The following is a 15975-nucleotide window of genomic DNA, read 5'->3' as shown; positions in this document are numbered from 1 at the left end:
CCAAGCACACTCGCCCACCTCTCTACCTTAATGCCAAGCCCATACCTCGCTTGGCATCCAAGAACTTTTCAATCATGGAAAGCTTGGCGAATGATGGTTTGCAATGTTTGGTCCTAGGAAATTTTCCTTGTAGGGTACACACTTCTTGCAATTAGCCATGCAGGGTTCCGACTTTCTGCCTAGCAGTTTGGTGCAGGCTTCTATCCTCTGGGTACCCAGTGGACCTTGAAGCCACTCGTAAAATACAAGGTATTTGTTTATATAGATGCCCTACATGCTAGTTTGAAAGCTCACGTGTCGCTGACAGTTGCCTCCCTTCAGCATAATGGTTTCCCACGAGTCCAAGGGCAGCAGTCTTCATGAACTGCACAAGGCAAAAGGAGCCCCGATAAGAAACAACGAAGTGGACAGTACATGCGTGTAATTGAATTGGCATGCACCGTCTTGCATGTCGCATGCTTCTTAAATGCGCTATCCCTCGGGTCTTATCGTTCAGGGATTTGAAGAGCTAAAAAAGCTTCGAGGACACTTGACGAGGCCTTGCAACCCTTTTTCAGCATGGTCAGAAAACTGTGCTGATTGGTAGTCGAGGCTCTCGAGATCTCACGAGCCAAGCATTATAGTGCTGTACGCAGCCTGGAATTTACAATTGATTCTCAAGGTCAGCTGGAAATCACTCCCTCTTCTCTCGACAAATGATGTCATAAACCCAAATGACCGCGCCATAAACTCAAAGTCCACGGCCACTGGCAGACCTGAGAATTTTAAGCTCCACAGTTACCGCGGCCGCCACCACGTGCCCGCACGCGCACTTGTAATCACACTGAAAGTAAGCCACGCGTTCAAAGAAAAACAAAGTGCTCAAGGTCATGATGTGCGCTGAAGAACGGACGCATCTTCTTGCCCCCTTGTCATTCCCCAAGCCCACATAGCATTCAGCACGCTCACTGGTACGAAAGGAGAGAGAAGCGCTTGAAGTATGCAACAAATCTCAAACTCTGCTCGTACTTGACGGACTAAAAATTTTTGCAGCAGTCGATTCGTGAGGCAAGAAGCTCTTTTAATGAAGCCATTCGATGATTACTTGAAAAAGTATTGCAGGGCCCCTCTAAGTTTCAACTTTAAGAATGCAAAAAGTAAGCCCCGGACATTTGAAAATTACCTGCGTAAATAAACGAATTGGCCGCACCTGGGTACAATGCATGTGTCACTGTCATTATGATCCCGGAATGCCTGGGCCTCGTAAGCATGCTCCGTACTTTTGTAAACAGACGCAACTTTCTGTCAGCAGCTTGAAGCTCCAACAAGCACTTTTACTCCTCCACAAGGCGGACGCTAGCCAATCCAGCTCGGAGTTCAACAGCCACGCCAAATAGTTTGTCCATCCGGTTGATGGATCGCTCATTACGACACCCAAGTAAGTTGCACTGCCTTCGCAAAGCAAGGCACAGTGGCATTTATTCAAAGGGACTTCTGAGACATCGGGATGCCGGCGACTGGCACCACGCACGGACTCGCACACCCCCTTGCCCTAAAACATGGTGGCTTCTTTCCCAGAACTCCGCAAAATCGAAACTGATGAAAAGCACACCGTAACATGGTGCATTTATAAAAGAAGTCTCTTGCCTTTTCATTTTTTGCAAGAAGCACATGGACAGCCATACACCTTAATTTAAAAAAGTGAAAAAAAATGCCTAAAATATTCTGTCTCCGTGTACAACTGCATTAGATACCACCTTAGAAAGGTGCTTAGCTGTACTTTCTGCGTATAATAGCATTGAAACTTGTGTGAAATGTGTAAACTGAAATTCACGTTTCCCTGGAAATAAATCTGGCAGTTTGCGTTAACAGTTTCATGTTTTCGAGATGGCCACGACTGCACGCATGCTTATGGCTAGAACCGCAGCGCTGGCAGAGTATTTACAGCTTCCGCCTACAATGTGGGAGGTACTGAGTTCGACTCGCAGTGCCAACGGGTACCCACCAGTTTTCCTAGTGGGGAGAAAAGTACCCTGACCTGGCACTCGGTGTTGTGGGCACTCATTTCTCGAGAAGGTGGCACCTGCTTTCTGCTCTCTTTCACTACCCTGCCCCCAACGATGCTGAGCCATGCTCTCTTGTGGGTTGCAGAAATAATCATCTTTTCTGTCCTTAGGCGTCTCATCATAATGTGATTTTAGGAAGTAAAACCCGAACAATTATTATTATCTCTGTCCTCAAACCACTATTACTCCCAAGCAATACAGCTACTTCACAATGTAGGCACCTTTTCGCTGTTGCTATTGCCTACCGTGATGCATAGCATATGGGGCATCAACATTAGGGAGTTTTCGAATAGGGGCCCCAAAGAAATAGCGTAAAGGCCACTGCGCATGTGCGAGACCCAAACAGCGTTAGGGTTTTGCGTTGGGGACGCTATTTCTCGAATTTAGCGGGAGCCCCGATGCTTGCCCCAAAAGCTTTGCATCAAACAAACATGACGGCACCCACTGAAGCAACAGCTCTTGGCCAAGACTGGAGTGACCTATAGAATAGGGGGAGTGCCCAAAGCACCGCAGACCCTATTCGAAAACTCTTAGCTCCTGCTTGACCCAAAGCCAGCACATGCAAAGCACTTTGGGGCCCCTAACTTTCGGGACCGCTATTCGAAAACTCCCTATTATGACAACAGGGAGTTTTCCAATAGGGGCCCCAAAGCCCTTTGCGTGTGCTCGCTTAGGGTCAAGCAGGAGCTAAGCATTTTCGAATGGGGTCTGCGGCGCTTTGGACACTCCCCCAGGGGTCTAGGTCGCTCTAGTCTTGGCCAAGAGCCGTCGCTTGAGTGGGTGCCGTCATGTTTGTTTGATGCAAAGCTTTTGGGCAGGCTTTGGGGCTCCCGCTAAATTCGAGAAATAGCATCCTCAATGCAAAACCCAAACACTGTTTGGGTCTCGCGCATGCAGAGTGGCCTCAATGCTATTTCTTTGGGGCCCCTATTCGAAAACTCCCAAACATTTCAAGTAATAAGCAGTTTTAGAGCAGAATGCACAAAGCTTTGCGTTAGCGTTTGTTGCCACTGCGCATGAGTCGTGTGCTATCCTTTTGAATACTCTTGTTAAAGGGACACTAAAGAGAAACAATGAATGTGTTTAGATTGATAAAGTGTGCTCGGAGAACTCTTGTGTAGTTTATTTCACCACCATAGGTTTATTATTAGAGGAGAAAACCAAGTTCAAAGTTTCATTTTCGCCGTCAAACATATGTGATGTCACGGCAAATGGTGCAGGAATTCAAAGGTGGCGTCGCCACCTGTATTTTCTTTTTGCGCGTTTTCTCGCTTATTAAGAGCCTTCGCGCAGAAAGCGTGGCGTTTTTGGTATCGTGAAAGACTACTTTACTAATGCGAGAAAAATCGTTTTGCTCTTTAGTGTCCCTTTAAGTGACTGAAATGGCGTGCATACGCAACGAAGGCTATCTTTGCGTGCCCTATTCTAAAACTGCCTAATAGGTAGTTTCAGAATAGGGGCCCCAAACGTTTTGGGACCCCTAAGAAATAGCGTCGAGGCCACTGCGCATGCACGAGACCCGAACAGCGTTTGGGTTTTGTGTTGGGGACGCTACCCTACCAGCAGTGGCCGATGGCCGATCATTGGACACATCTTGGATTCCCATCGGCTTCCGTTATCATTGGCCAATGCCCTGACAGCGTGATAGAAAAGGACATGGCCTACATGCAAAATATGGATAAGATGGCAGCGAAAGTGGCCCAATTTATTTTTAAGTGCGTGTTTCCCGTAGTTGTTGGCTCTTACCACTTATTAGAATGAAACAAAAGGTTTGAAAGATATCTGCCACATTTAAGATGGAGGCCAAGGGCTTTTCTGTAACGTGCCATGGTTGCTGGCCAATGTTCTCGGAATGTGCTTGGCCATCAAGCATACTCACTTCTTTGTATTATATTCTTCTCCATGGAAATTCGTGACGCACGAAGACGTACAAGCGGTTAAAAAAATGAGACGGAAGAGCGGTTGTGTCCGTTTCTCTAGCACAGTTTGTCGTGAAGTCTTACAAACAGTTACCGAATAGCCACGTGCTAATATTTTTTCCGGTCATTAATTCAGTTCGCTCTGATTGCTCTACGGAATACTTCATTTTTCATTTCTTTTTATCCAGAGGACCAGACCTGTACCAGACCCGGCAACTACAACATTATGGTACATCGACTATCCCAGCAACGTTCATAAATCTCAAAGGACATACATACAGGAAGAAAACAAGGACATAATAGAGTGCTCGTGCGCCAATGCTCCTTCCATAGTGCTATCAGCAAAAAAAGTATGATCTTTTATAATTTGAAAGAATATATGTTGTTCTGGAAGAGGGTGCCAGAATAGAAGATTAAGTGGGACATTTTTTGTTGTATTTCTTCATCTTTTGTTTCATACTGATGGGGTTCTCACAAAACTACGCAAGCTACTCCATTAATAAACTTGTAGTTGAAAGTGAAAAAAAAAATATGTATTATGCTGTCCAATCAACTCTTCCTGTCCGTGCATGTGTTCTGATCTTCATACTCATGCATAACCGATTAGCCTTCCAACAAATGTTCCCGCTATGTGTTGAAAATTGTTGAAAGCCTGAGAAATGACTTTTTAAAGAGAAGCTCATGATTTTTTGTCTCCTTGTATTTCACAGGTGCCAGACGTACCCTGTTCAACACAACTGACGCAGCTGTTTCAGACATAACAAAAAGGTGGCTCATGTTCGCTGTGGATCAAGAAGGTGCACTTATGCAAAGACTGCGTGCCACCTTGATGAATACTCCAACAGAAGCCCAAGCAACACTTTATAACCGCAAGAGTTCAGGAAGGAATATAAAAATGGTGTATTGCCTTGTATATATTCAGTGTAAAATAAACCTGAAGCACCAGAAATATTTGCCTTATGACTTGTTTGGGGGGTGGGGGGGGGGTACAGACAAAAATGTAGAAAAAAGTAGCCGGGCATCAAATTTTATCCAAGACAAAAAACTACAAAAAATGTGCCAGAAATTACATTGGCCAAAATGCTTGGCCTCCATATCTAGAACATGCTTGGTTATTGCATGGTGTTCCACTACAGTGCCAACCATGGCAAGAGGTGTTTCCAATGATTTGCCAAGCACGGCCTTCCTTTGCTTGGCCAATGGTAGGCTTCTTACAACTGCCAAGCTCATATTTGCTTGGCCTCCAATAACTTTCCATTCATGGACAGCTTGGCCACTGATGATTTCCCATGCTTGGGCCAAGCAAATTTTGCTGGTAGGGTATTTCTCGAATTTAGCGGGAACCCCAAAACCTGCCCCGAAAGCTCTGCATTTAACAAACATGACGGCACCCACTCAAGCGACGGCTCTTGGCCAAGACTAGAGCGACCTAGACCCCTGGGGGAGTGTCCAAAGCGCCGCAGACCCTATTCGAAAACTCTTGCTCCTGCTAGACCCAAAGCCAGCACACGCAAAGGGCTTTGGAGCCTCTATTCAAAAACTCCCTAACTAGGCAGTTTTGGAACAGCGTACGCAGCGACTGCATTCGTTGGGCAGGATACGCTCTATCCGAAACTTAACGTATTAGAGAGGATAGCATACGACTCGCGCACAGTGGCGGCAAACGCTAACGCAAAGCTTTGCGTACCCTACTCTTAAAAACTCCCTTTCGTATGGTTGCAACGGTTACCGGTGACGTTAGTGTTCAAGCACTGAAGAGCATGCGGCCTACTCAACTTTCAACAGCTTCACAACAACTGCACGAGCTACGTAGAGGGGCTTTGAACCGAAACTTTGCCCGGCTTGCTCATAACTGACCCCGGAGCATGACAGCATTGTTGTCGCGATATATTGCCAAAGCCGCACTACAAGTTGCTGGCATTAAAAGCCATAAAGGGTTGGAAAGCGAGCGCACACCACTGCAACAGCGCGAAAGCCGGACAACTGAAACAAAAACATGGCGGTGAACGCGGCGGAGTAGCAGGGTCCCCAGCGTAGTATGGCCAGTATGGCCCCAACACACTTCTTTGCCGAAATGCTCGTCTATCACATATTCAGCCTCACGACGAACGAGGAAAACTGACACGGGCCAACCACTGACAGCGGCAGAGTAGCGATACTTACGCATGGCCGGGCAGAACCTTGCCGGGAAATCGGCCGCGAGGGCTGGAACAAGAGTGCGCACTATTATAGAATGTCAAAGCAGTCAAAGTGGTCAAAGTCAGCACTAAGTGAAGCGTCTGAAACCACGGTACCTGTAACCAAGCAAAGTGCTGCTTGGACTACACGGTGAGGCATATTCGTGGGTGTTCGACAAAAGGGCTACGAAAGGGACAAAACAAAAGACGATGACAGACGTTGACAGGCGCTGAAACTGACGCCGAAACAGCCGCCAATGTGACTCGCGCACATGCTCGCACATGTGACTGATAAAAACTGAACGCGCCGTCTGTCGGCGCAGCGGCGAAATAACAGTTGCTAATAATGACGAGAAGCAAGAAATTGCCCGAAAAAAAATGCAGCTGCGTATACATAACAGTACAATGATTTATTCTTTTGTAGCGTCTGCACACCTAGCAACTGTGGTAACTGTAATAAACATATTGCATTTTGCTTCAGAATCGAAACCCGGGGGGGGGGGGGGGGAGGTGATCGAAACCAAGATCGAAACCAATGACATTTCATAAAATCGCAAAGGAGCGCACTGGGGCGCCCTGGTGTTACCCTGGTGCGCATTCATCGCAGCGCCTGGCGACCCGGTGTGAATGGCAAAATTTTGTGCCAAATTCGACAAACACCGCGACTCCCCGTTGCTACAAGGATTGTGCGAAACGGCGAACCAGGGCATCCCGGTGCAATTTGAGTTTCTCACTAGGAAACTATTCATTTCATGAAGGTGCAGTAACTGCTCTCCAGTTTTTGTTTATGGGACTGATCGGTTTGACGTCCCAAAACAACTCAGGTACCGTGTCTGGCACAGCTAGTGTACTCTCTCTGGCTAACTCAGGCTATGAGAGACGCCGTGGTAAAGAGAACCTGATAATTTAAACTACCAGAGGTTCTTTAATGCGCGCTCACATCGCACAGTAAGTACACTGGCCTTCAGCACTTCGCCCCTATCCAAGGGCGACGGCCGCGGCTGGGAATCGAACCCGCGTCTTTTGAGTCAGCAGCTGAGCACCGTAACCACTGCGAGTACAAAACACAACAGACAAGGGGCCCAATCCAAAGAGGTCTCTCAAGACCGCAACCCTCAAATGCACGAATCATGACGGCCTACATAACCCGCATCGTAACCAAGCAGTGGCCAGTGTGTCGATCAGGCCCGTAACCATGTATCATAATTTTTTATGATAAATGGTGTTTCACCGAAAATAAATAATGAAAATAGGCGTTTTTCTCAAATAGTCAAAGACTTTAAGCAAGCGCCCCCCCACCCCGAAAAACATCCCTGGCTACGTACGGGCCTGGTGTCGACAAATCCGGCGTCGGCAACATGCGAATGATAACGAGTGAAACACAGCGTGCGAAAAGAAGGGAGAAGAAAGGACACGAGAAAACAGCGCTAAAGAGACGTCACGCAGTTAACGAAGTGGGCTCGCCCACTGATCTCCACTAGACCACGCCAACCACGCTTTCTTCCTTAGGCGAACGCCGACGCACACGCGAGAAAGCGCTGAGGATAGAAACACAGGAGGTCTAATCAATCTTACTTTCGATTTCAGTATTAGGCCTCACCCAAACGGGTAAGGCCTCCCAAAAATTGGCCTATAGGCTCATTGGAGTGTCCCTCCCCACGGTAATCTTTAGTAAAAGGCGAAAGATTAATACGTGGATTTGAGGAGAGACCTGAGCGATGACTGACAGTGGCCCTTGTTCAGTCCGCCTGGATACGGACTTGGCTTCGTGGCCAAGGTTTCGCACAAAAACTTTTTGAAGTTTGGGGTTTTAATGCTCAATGTTTCAGTTCCCCAATACATTTTATTGCTTTTCTTCCTGTTTCAACATACACTTCTTAATAAATAAATGTCAATTGTTGCTGCATTCTAGTTTAAAAGCTGAAAATGTTGATAAATATTTTGTGACTTATTACACCGCACGGCCTCCCATTTTGAAGACCTGTTGAAGCGTAGCAGTCGCCATCTATTGTTGAACATCGCGGGCTGGGCCAACGCCACCAAGCTTAGCTAAGCCTCCGAGATTGGGAGTGGCAGTTGCGGCTCTTGTGGATGTTTGTGGGAAACTCGATTGTTCGCTGCTGTTTTTCACGCAGCATTGACTAATTTTTTGCGTGTGCACGGTACACTCTGTGTTTGCGGAAGCCTGATGCGTTGTTTTTCTTGCAGAATGGTTAGAAATGCGGGCTTGTGATCGGACACAACATACCCAACCTCATCGAAGCAACATTTTGTCGCCTTCGTGCACTTTGGTGCCCCTTTGAGGAGTAAAATGCCGCAATAAATGCAGCAGGAATCGTCATTGAGTGTTAATTCTTTGTTTAGAAAAACCTGCCGCTACCGCTCTTCTGGCTGATGCAGGTGAGAGGAGCTCTTGACGCTGTTAGTGTGATCCTTCGGACCGTTCCACGAAACACGAGACCTCTAAAAACGTTTCATAGAGGTTTTGTGTTTCATTGGGCGTGTTTGGTCGCGTAACTTCGAATTACTGTAGGGTTGCCAGCTGTCTGGTTTTAGACTGGCCAGGCCGGTTTTTCAGATGGCGGGCCGGTTGCCGGTCCGCACCGGCCGCCATTGGCCGGTTTTTTTTTTCTTTTGTCATAATATCGCGATTATTTATATTTTGGGTGTTTTATAAGCGTCAGTTCAACAACTACAACGGTAAATATTTATCGTCAATCACCAAAACTCTTACGCTATTAGTCAACCACTTTCCGGGATCCCTTCAAGTCTAGCGATCATTGGAATAGAGCATATTATTTGCGCGTGTATGGTACATGACTATCCGATTATCCGATATTTTTGTGGCATATGCACATTTTAACGTTCCTTTGTGTCTATAATGCCACTGGCCTGTTGGATTCAGACGCAAAGAGCTTTTTATGGACGAAGCATTGTCGTCCCTTTTCAGTGCAGCACATTCAGAGTTATAAGCGTCGTTCCACTCACGGGTACTTTTATGTCAGCAGAGGCTAGTTGGTTAGCGGAGTGTGCAGCTTTTGTTTGTGCACTGGGTTTATTTGGCTCAATGAAAGTAATGTTACATTAATGGCATGCATGCCGAAGAATTGACATAGCATCTATTGTTCAACATTATTTTAATCTCTTGTTAACACCCCCCCCCCCCCCCCCCACCGTCGTAGGGCCGGTTTTTTTTTCGGTAAAAGGTGGCAACCCTAGAACGGAGAAGCGCGTGTTGTTGTTGGTTTGTTTTATGCCATCCGCAATCAAAGGAGAATGCAGACGTTTCGGGACACTGATCTGCGATAGAACACGTGCAAGCCCAGACGAAGCTGAACCAGCCTCATTTGCAATACATGCAAATGCTCCGTAGAATTTAATTCTTTTTCACGTAATTTGACTTTTTAATTCTGTTATGCGGGCGATTTACTCGATAAGTGCCGAAAATATCGCACTACATATTTAAGAACGCGGAGCCATCGCAAGAATCTCCAAAAGTCAGGAGGGCCGGCCCGATCCGAAGTGCGGAAAGCTGCAGGGGGCGGTGGAGGGTCGGGACCTGGCCTAGTAAGGGCGTGTTATGTGATTACAAATGTGGTGCACTAGGTGAATTCCAATGTTAGTAAAGGATAAGTAAAGGTGAGTAAGCGTCTAACCGAAGGTGAGCGTCAACTGCAAACTCACACAGATGAAAACCTTTCTTTTGACTTCAATATTAGGCCTCACCCAAACGGGTAAGGCCTCTCAAAAATTGGCCTATAGGCTCATTGGAGTGTCCCTCCCCACGGTGCCGTTGTCAGATGGGAGGAGACGCGGCGCCCGGAGGCACTTTGTCCCAGAGTTCTACGATACTTATCAACCCATCATCATCCATACGTCTATCCCGGCACTACCTCCCCCCCCGGGTTGAGGAGGGGAAGATTTGTTTCGGAAAGACGGTCCCTGCCCGGACAAGGGGGCTACCGCTCGGCGCTTTGCGCCGAGCGGTAGCCCCCTTGGAGGAAAACTGGCTGCAAAGGAGGAAAACTGGCTGCAACATGCCTGCATACACGGCACAGTGGGTGGTGGCATTGTAGATCGTCTGAATTACTGATATGATGAAGGATGATTAAATCCTCCTTGGATGCAGCCTTGCACGCAGTGATAGTGCATAATGCGAGTCAAATGTGAAGACGCGTGAATTCAAGTTAAAGTGAATTACATCTGAATCAACTCGCCGACCTAGTGTCACAATCACATGGTGACGCCTGGGTGAGCGAAAAAGGACAATTAAGACAATTAACAGGAAGTTACGCGTATTATTGTATATTTATATCTCGGTTATGTATCTGCGCGGCACTACCCCCCTTACACAACGCCCCACGAGGGCCCCGTAAGGTAATGATAAATAATAAAATAAGTATAAATGCAATCGACTAAAAACGTCAATATATTTGAGTGTCACGTGAGAACACGGGCTTTCGGTTGCGCTCTCCTCAATATTACCAAATGGACTGCTTATTTTCTGCAGTGTATCACTATACGAAACGCCACATATCCCTATCGCGGCTTCGGGCACTTAAAACCCCACAACTCATAGAAGAGTTGAGATCTGGGCCAGTTGGTTCATGATACTTGACGAAGGCCAGCAAAAGAACGGGACACGAGAAAGACACGGGACACGCGTGTGTGTCTGCCTCTTTCTCGTGTCCCGTCCTTTTGCTGGCTTTCGTCAAGTCCCACAACTTATCTCTTAGAAAACACAACGTAGATAAAATGTATTTCATTCTGTATCGCTCATGCCTTGTTCCATAAAACAGACGACATTGCAAAAGGGACGACCCTGTTGCGAAAAGTGGTAGACTGTGCAACACACGCGTGATGCAGAGCTTGTGGGTTCAACTTAATTGCCCAAGAGCGGCAATTAAGTTTGTGATTTCCTTTTCCCTGGGCTTATAGTCTGTATACACTTTCATTTAAGCTACAAATTGCGTGGAAACTACTGACTGACGTCTGCAATGTGCATTTTCCGCTAATTAGATGAAGTCATTTATTACAGCAATTATAACTTACACCTTCTGTTAAGCGGAACCAAATTACTTATTCTCCTCAAATCAACACGGCTTTAAGAAGGTTATGTGTGACAAGCATGAACTCACAATTAAGCGATCTTCACAATTGAACGCGATCTCCAACAATAAAAATAATGGGCATGTGCCGGAATATTCGAAACTTCAAATATTTCGATTCGGATATAGTTCGGTATTCAATTCGATTCGCAAAAGGCACCCTTACTCTACGGAATATCCGAACCCCACAAAGGTTTATAACAAGTGTGAGCCTTAGCACAAAGAATTACATACCTGATGTGCTAAATTTCGCAAATTTTGATGCACGAATAGACAAATTATAATTTCGGTTGCCACTTTGCCCCCGTCCCACTCATGTGCTTTTGCAAATGTTGTGCCAGTATTCAAGCGTAGTGGCCAGAGCATGCCATTATGTATGAGGCCAGAAATTATGCTTAACAAAACTACCGAAACAAGTTTAAAGCCATTGAAAATTAAGAATAAATGTCTAAAAATAAGGAAGCCCAGAATTATCCTGGGTTATTCTAGATGAAGCGCCTGCAGTGAACATTGCGTTGATCAGTTGTCATTGCTCCTCCCAATCCAGAAAGCATGCTTCGATGATTAAACTATGACGACAGTATTAGCACATCAGCACTTGGGTCTTCAGTAAGCGGCTGTTTTCGTTGTCTGGACGTGGCATGCACAACGGTGGCGCTGTTTCCCGAACATGCCAAGCGGCTATCCATCCTCCGTGGCAACATTAAATGACTGGGTATGTGACTATGTGTAATTACTGCACATCGATAATGAAAACCAGCAGAAGCCAAGGAAGGTGTATACGGGTCGTTGATTGTGCTGTTTTAAGTGTATTGGTAACAGTTGTGATATAGATGCGAAGAAACTGAAGTGGACGAAAAGACAGCTTGCCGCTGGCAGGGACCGAACCTGCGACCTTAATTGGAATTACCTGCCCGATGCTCTTGCCAACTCAGCTATACAGCGGCGGTCGTACCCTCGACCACTTATCGGGTATTTATGCGCACGAAAACACTGGGAGTGTCGCATACTGCCTGAGGCATCAACTCCGGCAGAGTTGATGCCTTCCAGGTAGTGAGCGGTAGTATGCAGAGGGTATTACCGCGGTGGTAAATATGCGCGACACCCCAGAAATGCACTGCGGAAGTAGCGTCAGCATTGGTCAGCCTTTGCACTCCCACAGTCCAGAAAAGAAGTTTTTCTTCTCCTTTGAAGAGGTCTGCACTGCCGCGCTTGTTGCACTGCATTTTACGGTTGCTATACTTCTTCAAGCAATGCAACAGCCATTTGTATTCCGTATTGGGAGTCGGCACTTTATAATCACTGGCAATATTCGGCTAACTTGCTTTTGGTGGGGTAGAAAAATATTACAATAACTGATTACTAAATGCACGCACCGGCAAACAGCTATACTGCACGAGAAAAGATATCAGACACAGTTTAATAAGTTTGACCGACCGACCGACCAACCGTCTGTCGGCGCAGCGGCGGAATACAGTTGCTAATAATGACGAGAACCAAGAAATTGCCCGAAAAAAAAAAACGCAGCTGCGTGTACATAACAGTACAATGATTTACTCTTCTGTAGCCTCTGCACACCTAGCAACTGTGGTAACTGTACTAAACATATTGCATTTTGCTTCAGAATCGAAATCCTGAGGGGTGATCGAAACCAAGCTCGAAACCAATGACATCTTCATAAAATCGCAAAGGAGTGCACTGGGGCGCCCTGGTGTTACCTTGGTGCGCCGTTTCTTCCAATCATCGCAGCGCCTGGCAACCCGGTGTGAATGGCAAAATTTTGTGCCATTTTCGACAAATAACACCGGGGCTCCCAGTTGCTACAAGGATTGTGCGTAACGGCGAACCAGGGCGCCCCGGTGCAATTTGAGTTTCTCACTAGGAAACTGCATTTCATGAAAGTGCAGTAACTGCTCTCCACTTTTGGTTTATGGCACTGATCGGTTTGACGTTCCAAAACAACTCAGGTACCGTGTCTGGCACAGCTAGTGTACTCTGTCTGGCAAACTCAGGCTATGAGGGACACCGTAGTGAAGAGAACCTGATAATTTAAACTACCAGAGGTTCTTTAATGCGCGCTCACATCGCACAGTAAGTACACTGGCCTTCAGCACTTCGCCCCTATCCAAGGGCGACCGCCGCGGCTGGGAATCGAACCCGCGTCTTTTGAGTCAGCAGCTGGGCACCGTAACCACTGCGAGTACAAAGCGCAACAGGCAAGGGGCCCAATCCAAAGAGGTCTCTCAAGACCGCAACCCTCAAATGCTCGAATCATGACGGCCTACATAACCCGCATCATAACCAAGCCAGTGTGTCGATCAGACCCGTAACCATGTATCATAATTTTTTATGATAAATGGTGTTTTACCGAAAATAAATAATGAAAATAGGTGTTTTTCTCAAATAGTCAAAGACTTTAAGCAAGTGCCCCCCCACCCCACCCCACCCCGAAAAACATTCCTGGCTACGTACGGGCCTGGTGTTGATAAATCCGGCGTCGGCAACATGTGAATGATAACGAGTGAAACACAGCGTGCGAAAAGAAGGGAGAAGAAAGGACACGAGAAAACAGCGCTAAAGAGGCATCACGCAGTGAACGAAGTGGGCTCGCCCACTGATCTCCACTAGACCACGCTTTCTTCCTTAGGCGAACGCCGACGCACTCGCGAAAAGCGCCGAGGATAGAAACCCAGCAAGTCTAAACAATCTTACTTTCGATTTCAGTATTAGGCCTCACCCAAACGGGTAAGGCCTCCCAAAAATTGGCCTATAGGCTCATTGGAGTGTCCCTCCCCACGGTAATCTTTAGTAAAAGGCGAAAGATTAATACGTGGATTTAAGGAGAGACCTGAGCGACGACCGACAGTGGCCCTTGTTCAGTCCGCCTGGATACGGACTTGGCTTCGTGGCCAAGGTTTCGCACAAGTACTTTTTCAAGTTTGGGGTTTTAATGCTCAATGTTTCAGTTCCTCAATACATTTTATTACTTTTCTTCCCGTTTCAACATACACTTCTTAATAAATAAATGTCAATTGTTGCTGCATTCTAGTTTAAAAGCTGAAAATGTTGATAAAGATTTTGTGACTTATTACACCGCACGGCCTCCCATTTTGAAGACCTGTTGAAGCGTAGCAGTCGCCATCTATTGTTGAACATCGCGGGCTGGGGCCAACGCCACCAAGCTTAGCTAAGCCTCCGAGATTGGGAGTGGCAGTTGCGGCTCTTGTGGATGTTTGTGGGAAACTCGATTGTTCGCTGCTGTTTTTCACGCAGCATTGACTAATTTTTGCGTGTGCACGGTACACTCTGTGTTTGCGGAAGCCTGATGCGTTGTTTTTCTTGCAGATTGGTTAGAAATGCGGGCTTGTGATCGGACACAACATACCCAACTCATCGAAGCAACATTTTGTCGCCTTCGTGCACTTCATGGGTGCCCCTTGAGGAGTAAAATGCCGCAATAAATGCAGCAGGAATCGTCATTGAGTGTTAATTCTTTGTTTAGAAAAACCTGCCGCTACCGCTCTTCTGGCTGATGCAGGTGAGAGGAGCTCTTGACGCTGTTAGTGTGATCCTTCCGGACCGTTCCACGAAACACGAGACCTCTAAAAACGTTTCATAGAGGTTTTGTGTTTCATTGGGCGTTGTTTGGTCGCGTAACTTCGAATTAGCTGTGATAACCTGACAGGCGTAGTACATATACATGGATTGAACGGAGAAGTGTTTTTTTTTTAATGCCATCTGCAATCAAAGCAGTAGAATGCAGACGATTCGGGACACTGATCTGCGATAGAAACGTGCAGGCCCTAGACGACGCTGAACCAGCCTCATTTGTAATACATGCAAAGGCTCCGTAGAATTTTTTTTTTTTCACATAATTTGACTTGTTAATTCTGTTATGCCGGCGATTTAATTACTCGATAAATGCCGAAAAATATCGCACTACATATTTAAACTTCGCGCGCTAGGCAGTAAGGTTGAACGCGGAGCCATCGCAAGAATCTCCAAAAGTCAGGAGGGCCGGCCCGATCCGAAGTGCGCAAGCTGTAAAGGGGGGGGGGGGATCTGGCCTAGTAAGGACGTGTATGTGATTAGAAATCTTGCACTAGTGAATTCGAATACGCAGTTACTGACTTCGGAGTGCAAATAGTGTCTAACCGAAGGTGAGCGTAAACTGCGAACTCACACACATTAAAACCTTTCTTTTGACTCAATGCTAGGCCTCACCCCAAACGGGTAAGGCCTCCCAAAAATTGGCCCATAGGCTCATTGGAGTTGTCCCTCCCCACGGTAATCTTTAGTAAAAGGCGAAGATTAATACGTGGATTTGAGGAGAGACGTGAGCGATGACCGAAGTGGGCCCTTGTTCAGTCCGCCCGAATACGGACTTGGCTTCATGGCCAAGGTTTCGCATAAGTACTTTTTCAAGTTTGGGGTTTTGATTCTCAATGTTTCAGTTCGTCAACAGGCTTATTGCTTTTCTTCCCGTTTAAACGTACACTTCTTAATAAATTAATGTCAAGTCTTACTACGCTTTCGTTTAAAAAGCTAAAATTGTTGATAGAAATTCCACAACTACTCCGCGCGGCTTCCATTCTGGGTGCAGCTGTCGCCATCTAGTGTTCAAGATCGCCTGCTGGGCGTGCTTCCGCCCACGCGACATTGGGATTGGATTGGACCAACTTTATTTTTGTGCCTTGCAGTTTGGGCGCTCGCGCGCCGCCCGACC

At 46.7% G+C, this 15975-nt stretch overlaps 1 long non-coding RNA gene and 3 other non-coding genes across 4 annotated transcripts; all 4 read right to left on the bottom strand.

The window, feature by feature from the left end:
* Positions 1 to 254: 254 nt before the first annotated feature.
* Positions 255 to 6424, bottom strand: LOC119390597 (uncharacterized). Its single transcript, XR_005183392.2, has 3 exons — positions 6259 to 6424; positions 6128 to 6187; positions 255 to 364 (listed from the first exon to the last, which is right to left on the bottom strand). It is a non-coding gene; the product is annotated as an uncharacterized LOC119390597 (long non-coding RNA).
* A 1311-nt stretch (positions 6425 to 7735) lies between these two features.
* On the bottom strand, positions 7736 to 7860 carry LOC119392055 (U5 spliceosomal RNA). Its single transcript, XR_005183647.1, has one exon. It is a non-coding gene; the product is annotated as a U5 spliceosomal RNA (small nuclear RNA).
* A 6120-nt stretch (positions 7861 to 13980) lies between these two features.
* On the bottom strand, positions 13981 to 14105 carry LOC119392058 (U5 spliceosomal RNA). The gene has a single exon (XR_005183650.1). It is a non-coding gene; the product is annotated as a U5 spliceosomal RNA (small nuclear RNA).
* Positions 14106 to 15470: 1365 nt separating this feature from the next.
* On the bottom strand, positions 15471 to 15593 carry LOC119392069 (U5 spliceosomal RNA). Its single transcript, XR_005183662.1, has one exon. It is a non-coding gene; the product is annotated as a U5 spliceosomal RNA (small nuclear RNA).
* Between the last annotated feature and the right edge of the window lie 382 nt (positions 15594 to 15975).

Source organism: Rhipicephalus sanguineus, chromosome 4 (assembly GCF_013339695.2).
Source record: "Rhipicephalus sanguineus isolate Rsan-2018 chromosome 4, BIME_Rsan_1.4, whole genome shotgun sequence".
NCBI lineage: Eukaryota > Metazoa > Arthropoda > Arachnida > Ixodida > Ixodidae > Rhipicephalus > Rhipicephalus sanguineus.
The sequence above is the reverse complement of the archived record's forward strand: the minus strand, read 5'-3'. Positions and strand labels throughout refer to the sequence as shown.